The sequence below is a fragment of the Acipenser ruthenus genome, chromosome 55 (assembly GCF_902713425.1).
Source record: "Acipenser ruthenus chromosome 55, fAciRut3.2 maternal haplotype, whole genome shotgun sequence".
NCBI classification, from domain to species: Eukaryota; Metazoa; Chordata; class Actinopteri; order Acipenseriformes; family Acipenseridae; genus Acipenser; species Acipenser ruthenus.
The window spans coordinates 5,957,953-5,980,159 of NC_081243.1; the positions used below are offsets into that span (position 1 = coordinate 5,957,953).

Here is a 22,207-nt window from a genome sequence, read left to right on the forward strand (position 1 = left end):
CAAAGAGTTGCCTCATTAGAGCAGTGTCTCTCCCTATTCAGGTTGAGAGAAACAGTCAGCATGGAGCTTTGTCAGCGCATGCTGGGGTTGATGGCTGCCGCCTCGCAAGCCCTTCCTTTGGGCTTACTACACCAGAGACCTCTGCAGGCCTGGTTCAATGCCTTCGCGTTGCACCCGCGGAGAGACAAGCACCGCAGGCTGAGGGTATCCCGAACCTGCTGGGAAGCATTACGCTGGTGGAAAGTTCAGTCGAACATCCGCCAGGGCGTGCGCTTGGGTCCCATCTTCCGAAGGGAAGTTATCACAACCGACGCTTCCAACCAAGGTTGGGGAGCAGTCTGGAACGGGACAGGGACCCGTGGAGTGTGGTCAGGACCCTGGAGGTCAGCCCACATCAACGCTCTGGAACTCAGAGCAGTGGACCTCGCCCTTCGGCACTTCTTGCCAGTGCTTCTAGACAAGCACTTGTTAGTGCGGTCAGACAACACCACAGTAGTGGCGTATATCAATCGCCAGGGCGGATTACAGTCCCCAGGTCTTCACCGGATGGTAACGCGGCTGTTGCTCTGGGCTCAACCGCGGTTAGCCTCTCTGCGTGCAGTTCATCTGCCGGGCAGAGTCAATTACGCAGCAGATCTCCTGTCCAGAGGAGGTCCTCTTGCGGGCGAATGGCGTCTTCACCCTCGGGTGGTAGAGCGCATTTGGGACTGGTTCGGCACAGCGCAAGTCGATCTCTTCGCTTTGCGAGAGACCACGCACTGCCCCCTATGGTTCTCGGTGAAGGACCTCGACAGCCCCCTAGGAGTCGATGCACTGGCTCACGAATGGCCGCCAGGGCTCCTGTACGCATTTCCACCGATTTCGATGCTCCCCGCCTTCTTGGAGAAGGTCAGGGTAGAGCAAGCGACAGTGATTCTGATCGCTCCTCGGTGGCCTCGGAGGATATGGTTCCCGAGTCTAGTGCAGTTGTTGCACGGTCGCCCGAGGGAGCTCCCTCTGCGAGCGGACCTGTTGTCCCAAGCCCAAGGAGGGCTATGGCATCCGAACCCCAAGCTCATGCAGCTATGGGCTTGGCCCCTGAGCGGGAGCGCCTGTCAGCCTTAGGGCTTTCGACGGCGGTTATATCCACTATTCAGAGTGCGAGAGCGCCCTCTACTCGGTCGCAATATATGTATAAGTGGAACTTATTTCAGAGGTGGTGTCTGGCTGAGGGCCATGACCCGGTCTCCTGCCCGATGGCAGTGATATTACAGTTTCTGCAGAAGCTGTTGGACGAGGGTAAGTCTCCCTCTACACTTAAAGTGTATTTGGCCGCTATTTCGGCTTGCCAGGGGTATGGCGACATCCTGGGCCCTCTTTCGAGGGGTGCCGGTGTCTGATATTTGCGTGGCAGCCAGTTGGGCTACGCCGCATACTTTCATGAGGTTTTACAGGCTAAATGTACTGGAATCCTCTGCTCCGTCATTTGGAGCATCTGTGTTGCACTCTATGACGCCTCAGGTTGCAGACGTCTAGAGTAGGTGACAATATGGTGTGACTATTCCACCTTGAGACAGGTGTCATTGCGAGCATAGACGCTGAGGCGCAGCTCCGCATATGTGTAGATGTACTGCCTACGCAGTTGCGTTATGACGTAAGTCTGTCCTACTGCCGAGAATCCTCCCTCGCGACGGCTTGGGTACACTGTTCCCATACCTTGATGGTTATTTTCGACTTGAAAGGGAACGATAGGTTGCGGATGCAACCCCGGTTCCCTGAAAGAGAAAATAACCATCAAGCCGCGAGGTCGCTCTGGAGGCCTTCATGGCCTGAAGGGCAAAAGAGGAAGTGACTATCGGCATCTTTGACATAAAGCTCAGCCAATCCCTACTGCCTGACGGCAATGTCCCATACCTTGATCGTTATTTTCTCTTTCAGGGAACCGGGGTTGCATCCGCAACCTATCGATTTCATTACAAACACGTTACAAATTAAAGCAAACTTCAAGCCATTTATATTTATTCTCAATTAACAGAAACTCTTCCATTGCTAAAAAATATAAATTAAAAAAATCCGTTTGTGCTTCTCGGAATACATACGATGGAGGGCGCACTGCAGTTTTTCAGTCTGGGGAATATTACAAATTAGGAGACACTGCTTTAAAATACACATGTAGGGCGGGCGAATCTGTTACAAAGAATTGCCACACTTTGTATTTATCTCCATAATGCGTTGGGACTAAATACACAGATACATTAAAACTATTTGGAGAATGCGGGCATCGATCCCGCTACTTCTCGCATGCTAAGCGAGCGCTCTACCATTTGAGCTAATTCCCCTTGATTTATGCCAGCGATTCTCATAGGCTCCATCGCAGCTTGATACGAGCAATTCAGATTGTCTCGGCAATGTAGTCTGCCAATTGCAAATTCAAAAAATAAATTAATTAACTAAATAGCAAATATTTCGACGAGAGGTATGTTTTCAATTTCTTCAAAAAGTAGTCTCAGCTCGTTGATTCAGTCGCTTTAAAGTCCACCTCTGTGTCCCGATGCAGCAGCGCTGTGTGCTGTGGCTCGAGCTTGTTTGACGAGGCAGGCAATGCAAAAATGCCAAAACTTGCTTTTGTATCACACGACAAACTTAAGGTCTGCTTTAACGGCTTGGCTGTCTCAAGTTAGTTTGTATTGTTAATGTAACACCTCATTATTGCACAGTCATTGTATCATATGAAGTCTCTGTTGTGCTACCAAGATATTGCCAGTTGGCGGCGACGGTCTGCCAATAACATTAATATTGCATTTTCAGTGTCTTCAACAACTAGTCTGTTTACAACAAAAATGCAATCTGTGTTAGGAACACTATTTTAGTCTGATTTAAAATGGAAACTAAAATAGTATTGAGTGCTGACAAGAGTTGGTATCAGCTGTTGATTTCTTTGAAACAATCTTTCCGAGCGCTCGCTTAGCATGTGAGAAGTAGCAGGATCGATGCCCGCATTCTCCAAGTAGTTTTAATGTCCCAACGCATTATGGAGATACATACAGTGTGGCAATTCTTTGTAACAGACTCGCCCGCCCTAACAAGCGAAACGTTCAACAGCTCGGAAACACCATAATAGAATCCGATGCCTTTACTAATGCGTTTCGAAACTGTTAAGTTTTCTCCCAAATGCGGTTCTCAACAAATGTTTTTTTTTTTTGTATTCCTTCCAGAGTAAGTCCAAAAGGCAAACACTGGAACTGGATGCCTGAAAGTGCAGCGCTTGAACTGCCTCAACAAACGCTTAGCTCTAAAACGTGTACATTGAAAGTCTATTAACATCTTTAACACAAGCATCTGTATTCCAATAGCGGTTAATCCACAGAGTGATCAATAAAGTGGCTGCTGGCTTTGTTTAAATATTAACAAGATGTTTTCAGGATTCACGCGTATTCTGAACAAGCACAATAGAATATGGTAGTGAAAGGACAAGAAAATAACAGGTTTATTGGCTCTGGTCTTGTATCATCACCCTGACTACTGTCCGTAAGAAAGTGGCATTAATAAAAACGTCATTATGCACCCGATACGCATGCCAGCGTCAGTGACACACTGTCGCTGGAGGTGAAAAGCGCTCAGTGCCTACTGGCGCTGGTGTGTAACACCTGTAACATGATAAACCAGCGCTCAGTGTATAACACCTGTAACATGATAAACCAGCGCTGAGTGCCGCACCGCCGCGGACCAGCAGCCAATTGCAAGCTAGCAAGCCAATATAGAAAGTGTCACATGACAAGTGTTCGTGTGGTGTTTTAGCTTGCTGAAATCATCTTCTTTAGAAACTTTATTTTTTATTTTTGATGGCCCACATTGTAAGTGATATTCTGGAAGACGAGACTCCCTTTTCAAAGCGCGTAGAAACAAGCAATCAGCAGCGGCAGTGCTTCCCGGCAGCTTTTGTCGAAATTCTCTTTTTATATTTCTTTTCTGTTAACATTAGTTTATGTTTCTGCTGCCTCGATCACGTTGTGCAGTATCTCCTGTATGCTCTGGCAGTTTAACAGTTTGGTCTCTGTGGCGCAATCGGTTAGCGTGTTCGGCTGTTAACCGAAAGGTCGGTGGTTCAAGCCCATCCAGGGACGGTGCTTTTTGCATTTCTTAATCACATTAGAAAATGGCACTGTAATACATTACTATTTCCTTTGGTTTAAATATGTTTGGTACAAAGGGGAGACAATTAACACTTAACAAGCTGCCGGTATGTTCTCAATTGGCACTTGTGTTCTTAAAGGCATAGCGTGCATTTAAATTAAATAGGTTCTACAATGCAAAAGCAAGTTTTGGCATTTTTGCATTGCCTGCCTCGTCAAAGAAGCTCGAGCCACAGCACAGTGCTGATGCATATACAGCTCTGGAAAAAATTAAGAGACCACTGCATAATTATCAGTTTCTCTGGTTTTACTACTTATAGGTATGTGTTTGGGTAAAATGAACATTTTTGTTTTATTCTATAAACTACTTACAACATTTCTCCCAAATTCCAAATAAAAATATTGTCATTTAGAGCATTTATTTGCAGAAAATGACAACTGGTCAAAATAACAAAAAAGATGCAGTGTTGTCAGACCTCGAATAATGCAAAGAAAATAAGTTCATATTCATTTTTAAAAAACACAATACTAATGTTTTAACTTAGGAAGAGTTCAGAAATCAATACTTGGTGGAATAACCCTGATTTTCAAGTACAGCTTTCATGCGTCTTGGCATGCTCTCCACCAGTCTTTCACATTGATGTTGGGTGGCTTTATGCCACTCCTGGCGCAAAAATTCAAGCAGCTCGGCTTTGTTTGATAGCTTGTGACCATCCATCTTCCTCTTGATCACATTCCAGAGGTTTTCAATGGGGTTCAGGTCTGGAGATTGGGCTGCCCATGACAGGGTCTTGATCTGGTGGTCCTCCATCCACACCTTGATTGACCTGGCTGTGTGGCATGGAGCACTGTCCTGCTGGAAAAACCAATCCTCAGAGTTGGGGAACATTGTCAGAGCAGAAGGAAGCAAGTTTTCTTCCAGGACAACCTTGTACTTGGCTTGATTCATGCGTCCTTCACAAAGACAAATCTGCCCGATTCCAGCCTTGCTGAAGCACCCCCAGATAAGTCCAATTTTCAGCTTTTCCCAACACCTGGTCGTCTAATGGTTAGACGGAGACCTGGAGAGGCCTACAAGCCACAGTGTCTCGCACCCACTGTGAAATGTGGTAGAGGATCGGTGATGATCTGGGGGTGCTTCAGCAAGGCTGGAATCGGGCAGCTTTGGCATGAATCAAGCCAAGTACAAGGTTGTCCTGGAAGAAAACTTGCTTCCTTCTGCTCTGTCACGTTAATTTCCAGCTTCCCAGCATCAGGCCATTCCTGCAACCTTCTTGTTCCCGGATTTGCACTTCTTCATTTGCCCCCTTCATCAAGGCACTTAATACAACTTTCAAAGTCCATTTCATTCAATTTGAGCTTCCAGGCACAAATAATAATGTCCTACGATTATCAACATTTCAGTCAAAGCGTCCTCCCACAACGCAATAGACAATACACTCTTAGACTGCTCCTGATCAAATCAATAGGATGGCTTGAAGTTTGCATGCAGTGGAAATTGGTATTTGAGAGTTAAGGCGTTTAAGATGATGTCACGATGGGAATGTGAATAGAGTCAGTTATATTTGCATCATTCTGTATATATACCCCATACCCTTAGACCAACGAGCCAGCTGCCGGTTTTATCCGGCGGCCGACGCGTGATACAGTACTTCAAAAAATAAATTGAAAAAAAGGAGGCTGGGTTTCGTTGTTTTGCAAAGGATGCACTGCAACGTCCGCTCACAGGAGCAGTCCCACTACTGGTGCGACACGGGGGTTTTGACCTGCTCCGTTCCCGACCTGGGCCGGTTCACCCCTCCTTAGACGACCTGGCATTCACGAGCTCCCCCAGAAACGCCATGTCGATGCCGTGCTAAGTGCGGACTCCCGATCGGCACAGCCAGTTGCAGCACAGAGCTTCCGTGCTCAAGCGATCCGCCAGCCTCAACCTGCCCCTGTAGCTGGGATTACAGACACACGCCACGGCGCCCGGCGTGAGCGAGAGCGGCTAGAAGGCAATTCAAATCCCCTTGTCTGAAATGAGAGCGAGAGTACTCGGGCAGTTCTCCACTGACTTGGCAGCTTTTAATGCCGATTCCATTAAAAGCATTGCCGGGTCCTGCTGTAGCGGTAAAACACTGTGACCAGATGAATGAATTGAAAAAGTGTTACGTGAAACACATGTGAATCCTAGTTTTCGTGCTGCGAATTAAAAAAAAAAAAAAATAGCAGCACTATAAGAATGCCAAAAAATAATGAAGGTTGCGTTGGCGAGTATTAAGCACCCCTCCTCTGAGGTGTCAGCAGCATTCCGGAACGGGACTCTGGTCATGCTGCACTTATTTTGCTGCCAGAGACTGTATCACGGGTCGGTCGCCAGACAAAACCGGCAGCTGGCTCGTTGGTCTAGGGGTATGATTCTCGCTTTGGGTGCGAGAGGTCCCGGGTTTTTTTTGGTTTTGGTTTGTACTATACTGTTTTCGATCCGTAATCCGACATTAAGCTCAGCAGGCAGTTTTGACTTAGACGCTTTGCAACTAAATGCGTTGCCATATTGGCAGGTAGCGTGTGCCTTCCTCGTTAGTATAGTGGTCAGTATCCCCGCCTGTCACACGGGAGACCGGGGTTCAATTCCCCGACGGGGAGATTTTTTTTTACTGATTGAAGGCAGGTGCGTGCTGCTGTAATTGTATACATAAAGTAAAAATGAAAAAGAAGGTTGCATTGGCCGGGAATTGAACCCGGGCCTCCCGCATGGCAGGCGAGAATTCTACCACTAAACCACCAATACTCGCGTGACGTTTTAATTACTCCTTATTGGCTAGGTGTTACACAAGCAGACAATTCCTTTCAATATATGCCATATTACAAGGCGTGTCATAGCAACAGCTTTGCAGACTCAACAAAGACTGCAGTCCTCGTTTAACCATTGTGCAATCAGCCCTCAGCCCACGCCTCCATTCGGAGACCAAACCACACAATTCTTTGGAAAGACAGAGTTTTGCTCTATTAAACGCCCGGGAGCGAGAGGATGCTGCCTGCCCCGTCGGGAGCGAGTGTCAGATTGTTGTATGTTATTTGTCTAAACTGCTCTTTCTCTCACTTTTACGTCACAGCCCTCGTAGGCAACCAGTGAAATGTGAGGTGATGTTAATAGAGTCAAATACATTGCACCATTCTGTGTGTGTGTATATATATATATATATATATATATATATATATACATTTCAAGTAACTAGCTTTATTATTATAATGAAAACACATTACACATGACCACAGTTCTGTAACAAAATGACAATAACAAAGACGTTCCCATACCGGGAGTCGAACCCGGGCCGCCTGGGTGAAAACCAGGAATCCTAACCGCTAGACCATACGGGAAGCGGAAGAGCAACCTCCTGGACATGCATCAGTAGCTAGTATACAGAACAATGATTGGTAAAAAACCACATTTCATTACAAACACGTTACAAATTAAAGCAAACTTCAAGCCATTTATATTTATTCTCAATTAACAGAAACTCTTCCATTGGTAAAAAATATTTAAGAAAAAATCTGTTTGTGCTTCTCGGAAGGCATACGATGGAGGGTGCACTGCAGTTTTTCAGTCTGGGGAATATTACAAAATAGGAGACACTGCTTTAAAATACACATGTGGGGTGGGTGAATCTTTTACAAAGAATTGCCACACTTTGTATTTATCTCCATAATGCGTTGGGACTAAATACACAGATACATTAAGACTATTTGGAGAATGTGGGCATCGATCCCGCTACTTCTCGCATGCTAAGCGAGCGCTCTACCATTTGAGCTAATTCCCCTTGATTTATGCCAGCGATTCTCATAGGCTCCATCGCAGCTTGATACGAGCAATTCAGATTGTCTCGGCAATGTAGTCTGCCAATTGCAAATTCAAAAAATAAATTAATTAACTAAATAGCAAATATTTCGACGAGAGTTATGTTTTCAATTTCTCAAAAAGTAGTCTCAGCTCGTTGATTCAGTCGCTTTAAAATCCACCTCTGTGTCCCGATGCAGCAGCGCTGTGTGCTGTGGCTCGAGCTTGTTTGACGAGGCAGGCAATGCAAAAATGCCAAAACTTGCTTTTGTATCACACGACAAACTTAAGGTCTGCTTTAACGGCTTGGCTGTCTCAAGTTAGTTTGTATTGTTAATGTAACACCTCATTGTTGCACAGTCATTGTATCATATGAAGTCTCTGTTGTGCTACCAAGATATTGCCAGTTTGGGGTGACGGTCTGCCAATAATATTAATATTGTATTTTCAGTGTCTTCAACAACTAGTCTGTTTACAACAAAAATGCAATCTGTGTTAGGAACACTATTTTAGTCTGATTTAAAATGGAAATTAAAATAGTATTGAGTGCTGACAAGAGTTGGTATCAGCTTGTGACGACTGTCGCACAATGTGTTGTAATAAGCACAACACCTGTTTAATTTGTGAATTGCAGATGGTCTGGACGTGTTACTTCTTTACTTTCTATGTTCTATATTCTGTGATTCTAACAAATTAAATATATTTTTGAATACCATCTATTGCTAATATATATATATATATATATATATATATATATATATATATATATATATATATATATATATATATATATATATATATCTGTCAAGTATTTTATTTGATCAGATCTTCTAATATATATGATGTGGTTAGCAGTAGTTATTTGACTAAGATTGCCTTGCTTAATTTTTCACTTGGAATTACTGCTACGCTTTTTTCAATTCTGTCCCTTTTGGCTTGCCATAGTTTTTTTACACAGGTCTCGTTTCCTGACTGGTAGCCGGGTAATTTAAAAGATGGTAGAAAATTATTTTGGAGAGTTCTTTGTTCTCAGCTGGTGCTCTCAGGACTTGCCGTTGTTTTGGAACCTTTGGCTAAGTTTATTTACCTCTTTATCTATTTCGTTAGTCTGGGTTTTAGTATGTCTATTGATTTTTAAGATGTAGTTTCCTTTGTTTAGGATTAGATATTCAGTCTTTTCATGGACATTATCTTTTACTCGGCTTTACTAACGTTTGTTTTTTCTTTAATAGTAAGTTTAATGTTTTGTTTTGCTTTGATACTTTCGTGTTTGCTAGTCGTGTTCTTTTTTCTATCGTTGCGTTGGTTTTGGTTTGAACGCACTATTTTCAATCGCTGGTGCGAGTTTCTTTTTTCTCAAGTATGGATTAAAAGGAACATTGCAGCTCTATTAAGAAGTTTCATCACCGTGGACCTGAACAGTAGAATTGGGTGAGATCAATCCTTTTGGGGTTTTGTTTTTTTTCTTTTTTCTGCTGCTATTGGATTACAATTTTTTGAATGGCCATTTTTTGTTTTGTTTTTTGGGACATTGTTGTTTTTTTCTCTTGTTTGAGTTTTATGGATCTTTGGATTAAGACTGTTTGTTTGTTTTTTGTTTTTGAACATTATTTTTTTTTCTCTGTGCTATCCCTTGAGTGGATTATATTATTGGGTCTCTAACCTGTAATTGTTAGTTACTCTTATTGTTGGGTGAAAGGATATAAATCTCTAAAATCTGTATAAGTGATTGTTTTTCTCTCGGTGGTGTTAATATCTAAAGGGTGCATATAATTGTTAAACTTTGCCAATTTAGTCAATATACTCTTGGGTTGTGATATTGCCTTGATTAATATATCCCTATACAAATAGTATTTCTGAGTTACTTATATTTATATAGCTAACTCAGAAAAATATGAGTTACCTTTCTTTGTAGTGGATTTTGTTTATTTTTTGTCAGGGGTTGCCAGACTTATTAATTACTATTTACATAAGACCTGAGGGTTAATTGTATAGTTTTGCTATTGGCTGGATAAGTAATACATCTTACATTTTGCTTCTATCTTTTACTTGCCCTGGATTCCCTTTTTTTGTGCTGTGGCTGATTTCTGACTGAGTTGTTTTATCTTTTTTGTAAAGAGAGATTTTTAACTTCTGTTAATTCTTTGGAACAAAGTGTTTTAGCAATTCAGTTTAAGAAGTCTGTTACAGACTTGGCGCCCAAACAGGGACCTCTAGTGGTAGAGTTTGAAGTAGCTTTCAATATTGTGTGTAGTAATAATGTCTACAGAACCAGGCCAGTATAGAGATCCAGAGCTCTCAGATACATTGTCAGATATCCCTACTGATAATTTTGTGAACAAGAGAAAACCTAGAGACCCTGTACTTGAATTGGGTTCCCAGTTGAGTGAACTATATGTGAGTACACGATGTCCTGATGAGGGTGAGACTGCAGTTGCGGGAGCTCAGGCGGAAATATATCTAGCCTGGGATGATGTAAGGAAGGAGTTATATGAAATCTCAGAGCGGGTTAAATTAGTGGAACAAAACTTTAGCCAGTCGCTTCATAGTAACATTAACAGAGAAGAATCTTTGCGGCAGCATATTGATGATCGTCTCCAGGGGTTTGAGAGTTATGTTGAATCTGCCCTTTTTCAGCTGGAGCAGTCAGTGACGCAGTGTTTTCGACGCCGTGACCAACAGTGGCAGGATTCACTGCGCAGGCTGGAAAGTAGATCTAGTACTCCTTATTCAACCTTTTTCCCTTCTTATCAACAGACTCGTGTATCTAAACCTGCCTCTGTAATTTTGGAGGAACATGAGTGTCATACAAGACCTCCAAAACTAGCAATTAAAATTAAATTCCCAGAGTTTGGAGGATAAAATGAGACTTCTGACCCGATGGCTTATCTTGATCTCTGTGATGAGTTCTTGGCTTTGCAACCGCTACGGGACAGTGAAATATTGGCTACCTTATCCTCTGTATTGAAAGGTTCTGCAAAAAGTTGGTGGAGTGCAGAGAAGCGGGGAATACAAGACTGGAAACAGTTTAAAAGGGAGTTTCTAAAAGCTTTTCTCCCAGCAGATTTTTTTTACAACTATGGAGGACAAGCTGCGAGCTCGAGTACAGACCCCAGGAGAGAGTATACGGGACTTTACTTATGATTATCGTGCCTTATGCTTAAAAGGGAAGCCTGATTGTTCTGAGGCGGAGATAGTACGCCATATATTGAATAACAGTAACCCTAAATTAGCCAGTTGTCTTCGTGGCACTGTTCATACTGTACATGACTTAGTCCGTGTAGGCACCATGATTGAGAGGGACTGGAGTGAACAAAAAGAATACTGGGCCAAAGTGAATAGTAAAGCCTCCTTGGACATCAAAGGAGGTAAGAAGACCCAAAGAAAGCCAGCTGAGGTCTATGTGATACAGAATGTGCAGCAGATTAAAGAGCCACCCTCCAGTCTTCCAAAGCTGACTTTGTTAGTGGTGCAGATAGGCGTAAGAGGGACAGCTTTTCCTGCATTACTCGATACTGGATGTACTTTTACTCTTATAAAGAATCACTTGTGGCAACAAGTTAGAAAGATCATTGACTTTGTTTATCCTTGTGAAGACCAAACTTTTGTCTTAGCCGATGGTCAAACGCATCGAGCTCTAGGGAAGACCTGTCTTACTTTTGATTTTCATAATGAGATATGGATGCTTGATACATACATCATGGAAGATCATCAGCTGGCCTTTCCAATGATTCTTGGTTTGGATTTTCTGTTTAAGACTGATACCCAGATTGACCTACAGAGAAGACAATATGGGGTCAAGGGACAGTTAGGCTATAAGTATTATCCTTTCTTACTGAAGGAAGTGGGGACATGCCTGGACTGTTCGTTGTGGACCTGAGCTTCTTCCGGTAAGCTTGTATTGGGCTGTCCCTGTGAAAAGTCTGCCCCCTGCTGGTTTGATTCCAGTAGTGAAGGAATCTTGCAGTCCAGAACCTTCTCCATGGAGTGAACACCCCCGTTTAGCACAGCTTATTGAAGCTTGGCCTTCAGTATGTACTTCTCGTCTAGGCAAAACCACTGTGTGTACTCATTCCATCTCTACTGTTGATGAGATACCTGTGAGATGTAGGGCCTATCGTGCATCTCCCATGAAGAAGGCTATAATACAGAAGCACTTGCACCAGATGTTGGAGGATGAGGTGGTGGAACCTTCTTTTTCATCGTGGGCTGCCACAGTGGTGTTAATAGAAAAACCAGATGGAAGCTACCGGTTTTGTGTAGACTACCGTCGGCTGAACCTTAAGACCCCTTTTGATGCTTATCCCATGCCACAGGTCCATGATATTCTGGAATCATTGAATGGAGCTGCGGTGTTTACCACTCTGGATCTTCGCTCTGGATACTGGCAAGTGACCATGGATGAAAAATCAAAGGATAAAACTGCGTTTTCCACTCCATTTGGTTTATACCAGTTCAGGGTGATGCCTTTTGGGCTTAAGAATGCGGCGGCCTCGTTCCAGCGTTTAATGGAGCAGGTGTTGGGAAGTTTAAGAGGGCAGTGTTGCTTTGTGTATATTGATGATATTATCATCTACTCTTCCAACGAGTCTCAACATCTATATGACTTGGAAAGAGTGTTTCAAAAATTACACCAAGCACATTTAACCCTGAACATGCCTAAATGTCATTTCTTTAAATCCACCCTGAAGTTTCTGGGTCATATAGTGTCCAAAGAGGGAGTTGCTGTTAATCCAGAGAAGTTACAGGCTATTCAAGATTATCCCACTCCAACCAACTTGAAGGAAGTCCAACGTTTCCTAGGGTTGGCAGGGTGGTATCATAAATTTATCGCCCGGTTTGCTGACATAGCCGCCCCTCTGAACAACCTTAAGAAAAAGGATGTCAAGTGGGAGTGGTCGGCAGCCTGCCAGAATAGCCTGGAACAACTAAAACAAGCTCTTCAGGATGCACCAGTGTTGGCTCACCCTGATCTAAACAAGACTTTTCGCGTGTGCACTGATGCTAGTGAGGTGGGGCTTGGAGCGGTGCTCGTCCAACTAGAGGGTGAAGAGGAGCATGTTATTGCTTATGCTTCCAGGGTACTCAACAGTGCTGAGAAAAACTATTCTACCGCTGAAAAGGAATGTTTAGCGGTTGTTTGGGCTATTGAGAAGTGGCGTCATTACCTGGAAGGAGTCCAATTTCATGTAGTGACTGACCATGCTGCTCTTACCTGGGTTTTTAATTCACCTAAAACCTCTTCCCGGTTAACTCGTTGGACTTTGAGGCTCCAGCCTTTTTCCTTCACTGTATTATACAGGAAGGGCAGTATGAATATGGTCCCAGATGCGTTGTCCAGAGCTCCTGTTTCCTCAGTGGCTACTGTTGCTGCCTGTGTAGCTAAGACGAACAATTACAGTACTGATTTACCTGCTTCGCTGGAAGAAATAGCTGTTGCCCAATCTACAGATTCCACAATTGGCGAGTTGCTGGGTGACCAGAAGACGCCCTCATTGGCAAAGGCAGTGCACATTAGTTTTGTCCAGCAGCAAGGTTTGGTGTATCGACGGGTTCCTGATCGTGATGGTTATCAATTTCAATTGGTAGTTCCTACTGTATTGGTACCATCTTTTTTACACTACTTCCACGATAACCCGTTGGGTGGACACCTTGGGCGAATGAAGACTTTGCGCAGAGTCTTGCAAGTCGCTTGGTGGCCTCACATACGTAAAGACACCTGGAAGTATGTGAAGGAGTGTAGTACGTGTCAGAGATACAAACCTACTAATCAGAAAACCCCAGGTTTGATGCAATCCACCATAGTAAAGGCACCTGGCGAAAAACTTGCCGTGGATTTGATGGGTCCTTTCCCACGAAGCAAAAAAGGGAACATCTTTCTCTTAGTTGTTATCGATTATTATTCCAAGTGGGTTGAGTTATTTCCTCTTCGGAATAGTAAAACTCTAACCATCGCTCGGATCCTGATACAGGAAATCTTTACTCGATGGGGAACACTGCGGTATCTGGTATCTGATAGGGGCCCACAATTTACCAGCCAGGTACTGAAAGAAATATGCCAGTCCTGGGGGGTAACTCAGAAACTGACTACCGCATATCATCCCCAGGCAAACCTCACAGAGAGGGCCAACCGGACTATCAAGACGATGATAGCATCCTATGTTGGGGATAATCATCAGTGTTGGGACAACTGGCTGCCTGAGTTCAGGTTTGCTATTAACACTGCCACCCAAGAAACCACTGGACTGTCTCCAGCAGAATTAGCGGTGGGTCGTTTGCTCAAAGGGCCCCTGGAAATGTTAATTGCTGTAGCCCCTTCTCCCAGTTCTACCCAGTACTCTGTGTTAGAGCGTCAGCATGAATTGACTCGAACTGTACAACAACAGATAGAAAAGGCACAGGCCCATCAGGCTAAGCATTATAACATCCGTCATAGAAAAGTGCAGTTCACTGAAGGTGATCTTGTGTGGGTTAGGACCCATCCTTTGTCTGATGCTGCTACCCATTTCTCTGCGAAGCTTGCCCCTAAGTGGTCTGGGCCTGTAGTCATTTTGAAAAAGTTGGGTCCTGTTAATTATAGAGTGCAGTGGTCTGACCAGCCTAAAAGGATTGACACGGTAAATATAGCAAATCTTAAGCCTATTTCGGAGCTAAACCTCTGGTACCTCCGGTTGGGGGGGGGGGGGGACTATGTGATGACTGTCGCACAATGTGTTGTAATAAGCACAACACCTGTTTAATTCGTACCTGAATTGCAGATGGTCTTGACGTGTTACTTCTTTACTTTCTATGTTCTATATTCTGTGATTCTAACAAATTAAATATACTTTTGAATACCATCTATTGCTAAAAAAAAATATATATATTGTAACACAGTGGGGATGGGATTGGAGTCATCCCCGCAGTAAAATGTGTGGTTTTGTTTTGTTTGATCGTAGTGCTGTATTGTTTAATTGGTTTTGTTAATGGTTTTATTGCTTAGTTATTCCTGTCACCTGGAAACAATTGTAAATTAGGACCAGGTGCAGGGTACTTAAGAGAAACAGTTAGTTTGCTCAGGACTGCTGAGAAGAAGGGAGCAGAAAGGTGTACTCTGCGTCCTGGCAGTCGTGAGAGAAAGAAAGAAAAAGTGCTGTATTCAACCTGTGTGGTTGCTGTGTATGTTTAGTGGGGAAACAGCCTAGCTGTCCCACGTGTAGTCAGGGTGTTCCTGGGTGTGTTAGTTAGTGCTCGTACAGAGCTAGGTATTTATTTTGTGTTTGGGTGTTTTGTGTTCGTGATTTGTTTTGTTCATTGATTCGTTATTAAAAATTAGCGCAAAAGCGCTTTCAAACTCTCCATCTGTGTCTGGTCGGTATTTTAAAGGGCAAACGAACCCGAGCCGCAAGGCTCGTTTACAATATATATATATATATATCTGTCAAGTATTTTATTTGATCAGATTTTCTAATTTTATGATGTGGTTAGAAGTAATTATTTGACTAAGATTGCCTTGCTTAATTTTTTCACTTGGAATTACTGCTACGCTTTTTTCAATTCTGTCCCTTTCGGCTTGCCATAGTTTTTTTTACACAGGTCTCGTTTCCTGACTGGTAGCCGGGTAATTTAAAAGATGGTAGAAAATTATTTTGGAGAGTTCTTTGTTCTCAGCTGGTGCTCTCAGGACTTGCCGTTCTTTTGGAACCTTTGGCTAAGTTTATTTACCTCTTTATCTATTTCGTTAGTCTGGGTTTTAGTATGTCTATTGATTTTTAAGATGTAGTTTCCTTTGTTTAGGATTAGATATTCAGTCTTTTCATGGACATTATCTTTTACTCGGCTTTACTAACGTTTGTTTTTTTCTTTAATAGTAAGTTTAATGTTTTGTTTTGCTTTGATACTTTCGTGTTTGCTAGTCGTGTTCTTTTTTCTATATTTGCATTGGTTTTGGTTTGAACGCACTATTTTCAATCGCTGGTGCGAGTTTCTTTTTTCTCAAGTATGGATTAAAAGGAACATTGCAGCTCTATTAAGAAGTTTCATCACCGTGGACCTGAACAGTAGAATTGGGTGAGATCAATCCTTTTGGGGTTTTGTTTTTTTTCTTTTTTCTGCTGCTATTGGATTACAATTTTTTGAATGGCCATTTTTTGTTTTGTTTTTTGGGACATTGTTGTTTTTTTCTCTTGTTTGAGTTTTATGGATCTTTGGATTAAGACTGTTTGTTTGTTTTTTGTTTTTGAACATTATTTTTTTTTCTCTGTGCTATCCCTTGAGTGGATTATATTATTGGGTCTCTAACCTGTAATTGTTATTTACTCTTATTGTTGGGTGAAGGGATATAAATCTCTAAAATCTGTATAAGTGATTGTTTTTCTCTCGGTGGTGTTAATATCTAAAGGGTGCATATAATTGTTAAACTTTGCCAATTTAGTCAATATACTCCTGGGTTGTGATATTGTCTTGATTAATATATCCCTATACAAAAAGTATTTTCTGAGTTACTTATATTTATATAGCTAACTCAGAAAAATATGAGTTACCTTTCTTTGTAGTGGATTTTGTTTATCTTTTGTCAGGGGTTGCCAGACTTATTAATTACTATTTACATAAGACCTGAGGGTTAATTGTATAGTTTTGCTATTGGCTGGATAAGTAATAAATCTTGCATTTTGCTTCTATCTGTTACTTGCCCTGGATTCCCTTTTTTTTGTGCTGTGGCTGATTTCTGACTGAGTTGTTTTATCTTTTTTGTAAAGAGAGATTTTTAACTTCTGTTAATTCTTTGGAACAAAGTGTTTTAGCAATTCAGTTTAAGAAGTCTGTTACAAGCTGTTGATTTCCTTGAAACAATCTTTCCGAGCGCTCGCTTAGCATGCGAGAAGTAGCAGGATCGATGCCCGCATTCTCCAAGTAGTTTTAATGTATCGGCGTATTTAGTCCCAACGTATTATTTAGATACATACAGTGTGGCAATTCTTTGTAACAGACTCGCCCGCCCTAACAAGCGAAACGTTCAACAGCTCGGAAACACCATAATAGAATCCGATGCCTTTACTAATGCGTTTTCGAAACTGTTAAGTTTTCTCCCAAATGCAGTTCTCAACAAATGCTTTTTTTTTTTGTATTCCTTCCAGAGTAAGTCCAAAAGGCAAACACTGGAACTGGCTGCCTGAAAGTGCAGCGCTTGAACTGCCTAAACAAACGCTTAGCTCTAAAACGTGTACATTGAAAGTCTATTAACATCTTTAACACAAGCATCTGTATTCCAATAGCGGTTAATCCACAGAGTGATCAATAAAGTGGCTGCTGGCTTTGTTTAAATATTAACAAGATGTTTTCAGGATTCACGCGTATTCTGAACAAGCACAATAGAATATGGTAGTGAAAGGACAAGAAAATAACAGGTTTATTGGCTCTGGTCTTGTATCATCACCCTGACTACTGTCCGTAAGAAAGTGGCATTAATAAAAACGTCATTATGCACCCGATACGCATGCCAGCGTCAGTGACACACTGTCGCTGGAGGTGAAAAGCGCTCAGTGCCTACTGGCGCTGGTGTGTAACACCTGTAACATGATAAACCAGCGCTCAGTGCCGCACCGCCGCGGACCAGCAGCCAATTGCAAGCTAGCAAGCCAATATAGAAAGTGTCACATGACAAGTGTTTGTGTGGTGTTTTAGCTTGCTGAAATCATCTTCTTTAGAAACTTTATTTTTTATTTTTGATGGCCCACATTGTAAGTGATATTCTGGAAGACGAGACTCCCTTTTCAAAGCGCATAGAAACAAGCAATCAGCAGCGGCAGTGCTTCCCGGCAGCTTTTGTCGAAATTCTCTTTTTATATTTCTTTTCTGTTAACATTAGTTTGTTTCTGCTGCCTCGATCACGTTGTGCAGTATCTCCCGTATGCTCTGGCGGTTTAACAGTTTGGTCTCTGTGGCGCAATCGGTTAGCGTGTTCGGCTGTTAACCGAAAGGTTGGTGGTTCAAGCCCACCCAGGGACGGTGCTTTTTGCATTTCTTAATCACATTAGAAAATGGCACTGTAATACATTACTATTTCCTTTGGAAATTGGTATTTGAGAGTTAAGGCATTTAAGATGATGTCGCATTGGGAATGTGAATAGAGTCAGTTATATTTGCATCATTCTGTATATATATACCCCATACCCCTAGACCAACGAGCCAGCTGCCGGTTTTATCCAGCGCCCGACGCGTGATACAGTACTTCAAAAAATAAATAGAAAAAAAGGAGGCACTGCAACGTCTGCTCACAGGAGCAGTCCCACTACTGGTGCGACACGGGGTTTTGACCTGCTCCGTTCCCGACCTGGGCCGGTTCACCCCTCCTTAGACGACCTGGCATTCACGAGCTCCCCCAGAAATGCCATGTCGATGCCGTGCTAAGTGCGGACTCCCGATCGGCACAGCCAGTTGCAGCACAGAGCTTCCGTGCTCAAGCGATCCGCCAACCTCAACCTGTCCCTTTAGCTGGGATTACAGACACACGCCACGGCGCCCGGCGTGAGCGAGAACGGCTAGAAGGCAATTCAAATCCCCTTGTCTGAAATGAGAGCGAGAGTACTCGGGCAGTTCGCCACTGACGTGGCAGCTTTTAATGCCAATTCCATTAAAAGCATTGCCGGGTCCTGCTGTAGCGATAAAACACTGTGACCAAATGAATGAATTGAAAAAGTGTTACGTGAAACACATGTGAATCCTAGTTTTCGTGCTGCGAATTTAAAAAAAAAAAAGAAAAAAAAGCAGCACTATAAGAATGCCAAAAAATAATGAAGGTTGCGTTGGCGAGTATTAAGCCCCCCTCCTCTGAGGTGTCAGCAGCATTCCGGAACGGGACTCTGGTCATGCTGCACTTATTTTGCTGCCAGAGACTGTATCACGCGTCGGCCGCCGGATAAAACCGGCAGCTGGCTCGTTGGTCTAGGGGTATGATTCTCGCTTTGGGTGCGTTAGCTTCCGGGTTTTTTTTTTGTTTTGGTTTGTACTATACTGTTTTCGATCCATAAACCGACATTAAGCTCAGCAGGCAGTTTTGACTTAGACGCTTTGCAACTAAATGCATTGCCATATTGGCAGGTAGCATGTTCCTTCCTCGTTAGTATAGTGGTCAGTATCCCCGCCTGTCAAGCGGGAGATCGGGGTTCAATTCCCCGACGGGGAGATTTTTTTTTTACTGATTGAAGGCAGGTGCGTGCTGCTTTAATTGTATACATAAAGTAAAAAAGAAAAAGAAGGTTGCATTGGCCGGGAATCGAACCCGGGCCTCCCGCGTGGCAGGCGAGGATTCTACCACTGAACCACCAATGCTCGCGTGACGTTTTAATTACTCCTTATTGGCTAGGTGTTACACAAGCAGACAATTCGGTTTCAATATATTCCATATTACAAGGCATGTCACAGCAACAGCTTTGCAGACTCAACAAAGTCTGCAGTCCTCGTTTAACCATTGAGCAATCAGCCCTCAGCCCACGCCTCCATTCGGAGACCAAACCACACAATTCTTTGGAAAGACAGAGTTTTGCTCTATTAAACGCCCGGGAGCGAGAGGATGCTGCCTGACCCGTCGGGAGCGAGTGTCAGATTGTTGTATGTTATGTGTCTAAACTGCTCTTTCTCTCACTTTTACGTCACCCCTCTCAAGCCCTCATAGGCAACCAGTGAAATGTGAGGTGATGTGAATAGAGTCAAATACATTGCACCATTCTGTGTGTGTGTGTATATATATATATATATATACATTTCAAGAAACTAGCTTTATTATTATAATGAAAACACATTACACATGACCACAGTTCTGTAACAAAATGACAATAACAAAGACGTTCCCATACCGGGAGTCGCACCCGGGCCGCCTCGGTGAAAACCAGGAATCCTAACCGCTAGACCATATGGGAAGCGGAGGAGCAAACTCCTGGACATGCATCAGTAGCTAGTATACAGAACAATGATTGGTAAAAAACCACATATTTCATTACAAACACGTTACAAATTAAAGCAAACTTCAAGCCATTTATATTTATTCTCAATTAACAGAAACTCTTCCATTGCTAAAAAAATATATATAAAAAAAATCAGTTTGTGCTTCTCGGAAGGCATACAATGGAGGGCGCACTGCAGTTTTTCATTCTGGGGAATATTACAAATTAGGAGACACTGCTTTAAAATACACATGTAGGGCGGGCGAATCTGTTACAAAGAATTGCCACACTTTGTATTTATCTCCATAATGCGTTGGGAATAAATACACAGATACATTAAAACTATTTGGAGAATGCGGGCATCGATCCCGCTACTTCTCGCATGCTAAGCGAGCGCTCTACCATTTGAGCTAATTCCCCTTGATTTATGCCAGCGATTCTCATAGGCTCCATCGCAGCTTGATACGAGCAATTCAGATTGTCTCGGCAATGTAGTCTGCCAATTGCAAATTCAAAAAATAAATTAATTAACTAAATAGCAAATATATCGACGAGAGTTATGTTTTCAATTTCTTCAAAAAGTAGTCTCAGCTCGTTGATTCAGTCGCTTTAAAATCCACCTCTGTGTCCCGATGCAGCAGCGCTGTGTGCTGTGGCTCGAGCTTGTTTGACGAGGCAGGCAATGCAAAAATGCCAAAACTTGCTTTTGTATCACACGACAAACTTAAGGTCTGCTTTAACGGCTTGGCTGTCTCAAGTTAGTTTGTATTGTTAATGTAACACCTCATTGTTGCACAGTCATTGTATCATATGAAGTCTCTGTTGTGCTACCAAGATATTGCCAGTTGGGGGCGACGGTCTGCCAATAATATTAATATTGTATTTTCAGTGCTTTCAACAACTAGTCTGTTTACAACAAAAATACAATCTGTGTTAGGAACACTATTTTAGTCTGATCTAAAATGGAAATTAAAATAGTATTGAGTGCTGACAAGAGTTGGTATCAGCTGTTGATTTCCTTGAAACAATCTTTCCGAGCGCTCGCTTAGCATGCGAGAAGTAGCAGGATCGATGCCCGCATTCTCCAAGTAGTTTTAATGTATCGGCGTATTTAGTCCCAACGCATTATGGAGATACATACAGTGTGGCAATTCTTTGTAACAGACTCGCCCGCCCTACATGTGTATTTTAAAGCAGTGTCTCCTAATTTGTAATATTCCCCAGACTGAAAAACTGCAGTGCGCCCTCCATCGTATGCCTTCCGAGAAGCACAAAGGGATTTTTTTTTTATATTTTTTAGCAATGGAAGAGTTTCTGTTAATTGAGAATAAATATAAATGGCTTGAAGTTTGCTTTAATTTGTAACGTGTTTGTAATGAAATATATGGTTTTTTACCAATCATTGTTCTGTATACTAGCGACTGATGCATGTCCAGGAGGATGCTCCTCCGCTTCCCATATGGTCTAGCGGTTAGGATTCCTGGTTTTCACCCAGGCGGCCCGGGTTCGACTCCCGGTATGGGAACGTCTTTGTTATTGTCATTTTGTTACAGAACTGTGGTCATGTGTAATGTGTTTTCATTATAATAATAAAGCTAGTTACTTGAAATGTATATATATATATATATATATATATATATATATATATATATATATATATATATATATATATATATATATATATATATATGTATATACACACACACACATACACAGAATGGTGCAATGTATTTGACTCTATTCACATCACCTCACATTTCACTGGTTGCCTACGAGGGCTTGAGAGGGGTGACGTAAAAGTGAGAGAAAGAGCAGTTTAGACACATAACATACAAAAATCTGACACTCGCTCCCGACGGGTCAGGCAGCATCCTCTCGCTCCCGGGCGTTTAATAGAGCAAAACTCTGTCTTTCCAAAGAATTGTGTGGTTTGGTCTCCGAATGGAGGCGTGGGCTGAGGGCTGATTGCACAATGGTTAAACGAGGACTGCAGTCTTTGTTGAGTCTGCAAAGCTGTTGCTGTGACACGCCTTGTAATATGGAATATATTGAAACGAATTGTCTGCTTGTGTAACACCTAGCCAATAAGGAGTAATTAAAACGTCACGCGAGCATTGGTGGTTCAGTGGTAGAATTCTCGCCTGCCATGCGGGAGGCCCGGGTTCGATTCCCAGCCAATGCAACCTTATTTTTCTTTTTTAATTTATGTATACAATTACAGCAGCACGCACCTGCCTTCAATCAGTAAAAAAAAAAATCTCCCCGTCGGGGAATTGAACCCCGGTCTCCCGCGTGACAGGCGGGGATACTGACCACTATACTAACGAGGAAGGCACATGCAACCTGCCAATATG

General features: G+C 42.7%; 10 non-coding genes across 10 annotated transcripts; 6 read left to right on the forward strand and 4 right to left on the reverse strand.

Annotated features, from left to right (window-relative positions):
* The first annotated feature begins 4,029 nt into the window (after positions 1–4,029).
* On the forward strand, positions 4,030–4,103 carry trnan-guu (transfer RNA asparagine (anticodon GUU)). The gene has a single exon. It is a non-coding gene; the product is annotated as a tRNA-Asn (tRNA).
* Positions 4,104–6,668: 2,565 nt separating this feature from the next.
* Positions 6,669–6,740, forward strand: trnad-guc (transfer RNA aspartic acid (anticodon GUC)). The gene has a single exon. It is a non-coding gene; the product is annotated as a tRNA-Asp (tRNA).
* Positions 6,741–6,814: 74 nt separating this feature from the next.
* trnag-gcc (transfer RNA glycine (anticodon GCC)) lies at positions 6,815–6,885 on the reverse strand. Its single transcript has one exon. It is a non-coding gene; the product is annotated as a tRNA-Gly (tRNA).
* A 518-nt stretch (positions 6,886–7,403) lies between these two features.
* trnae-uuc (transfer RNA glutamic acid (anticodon UUC)) lies at positions 7,404–7,475 on the reverse strand. Its single transcript has one exon. It is a non-coding gene; the product is annotated as a tRNA-Glu (tRNA).
* A 10,370-nt stretch (positions 7,476–17,845) lies between these two features.
* Positions 17,846–17,919, forward strand: trnan-guu (transfer RNA asparagine (anticodon GUU)). The gene has a single exon. It is a non-coding gene; the product is annotated as a tRNA-Asn (tRNA).
* A 1,105-nt stretch (positions 17,920–19,024) lies between these two features.
* On the forward strand, positions 19,025–19,096 carry trnad-guc (transfer RNA aspartic acid (anticodon GUC)). Its single transcript has one exon. It is a non-coding gene; the product is annotated as a tRNA-Asp (tRNA).
* Positions 19,097–19,171: 75 nt separating this feature from the next.
* On the reverse strand, positions 19,172–19,242 carry trnag-gcc (transfer RNA glycine (anticodon GCC)). The gene has a single exon. It is a non-coding gene; the product is annotated as a tRNA-Gly (tRNA).
* A 2,064-nt stretch (positions 19,243–21,306) lies between these two features.
* Positions 21,307–21,378, forward strand: trnae-uuc (transfer RNA glutamic acid (anticodon UUC)). The gene has a single exon. It is a non-coding gene; the product is annotated as a tRNA-Glu (tRNA).
* Positions 21,379–21,964: 586 nt separating this feature from the next.
* Positions 21,965–22,035, forward strand: trnag-gcc (transfer RNA glycine (anticodon GCC)). The gene has a single exon. It is a non-coding gene; the product is annotated as a tRNA-Gly (tRNA).
* A 76-nt stretch (positions 22,036–22,111) lies between these two features.
* On the reverse strand, positions 22,112–22,183 carry trnad-guc (transfer RNA aspartic acid (anticodon GUC)). The gene has a single exon. It is a non-coding gene; the product is annotated as a tRNA-Asp (tRNA).
* Positions 22,184–22,207: the final 24 nt, after the last annotated feature.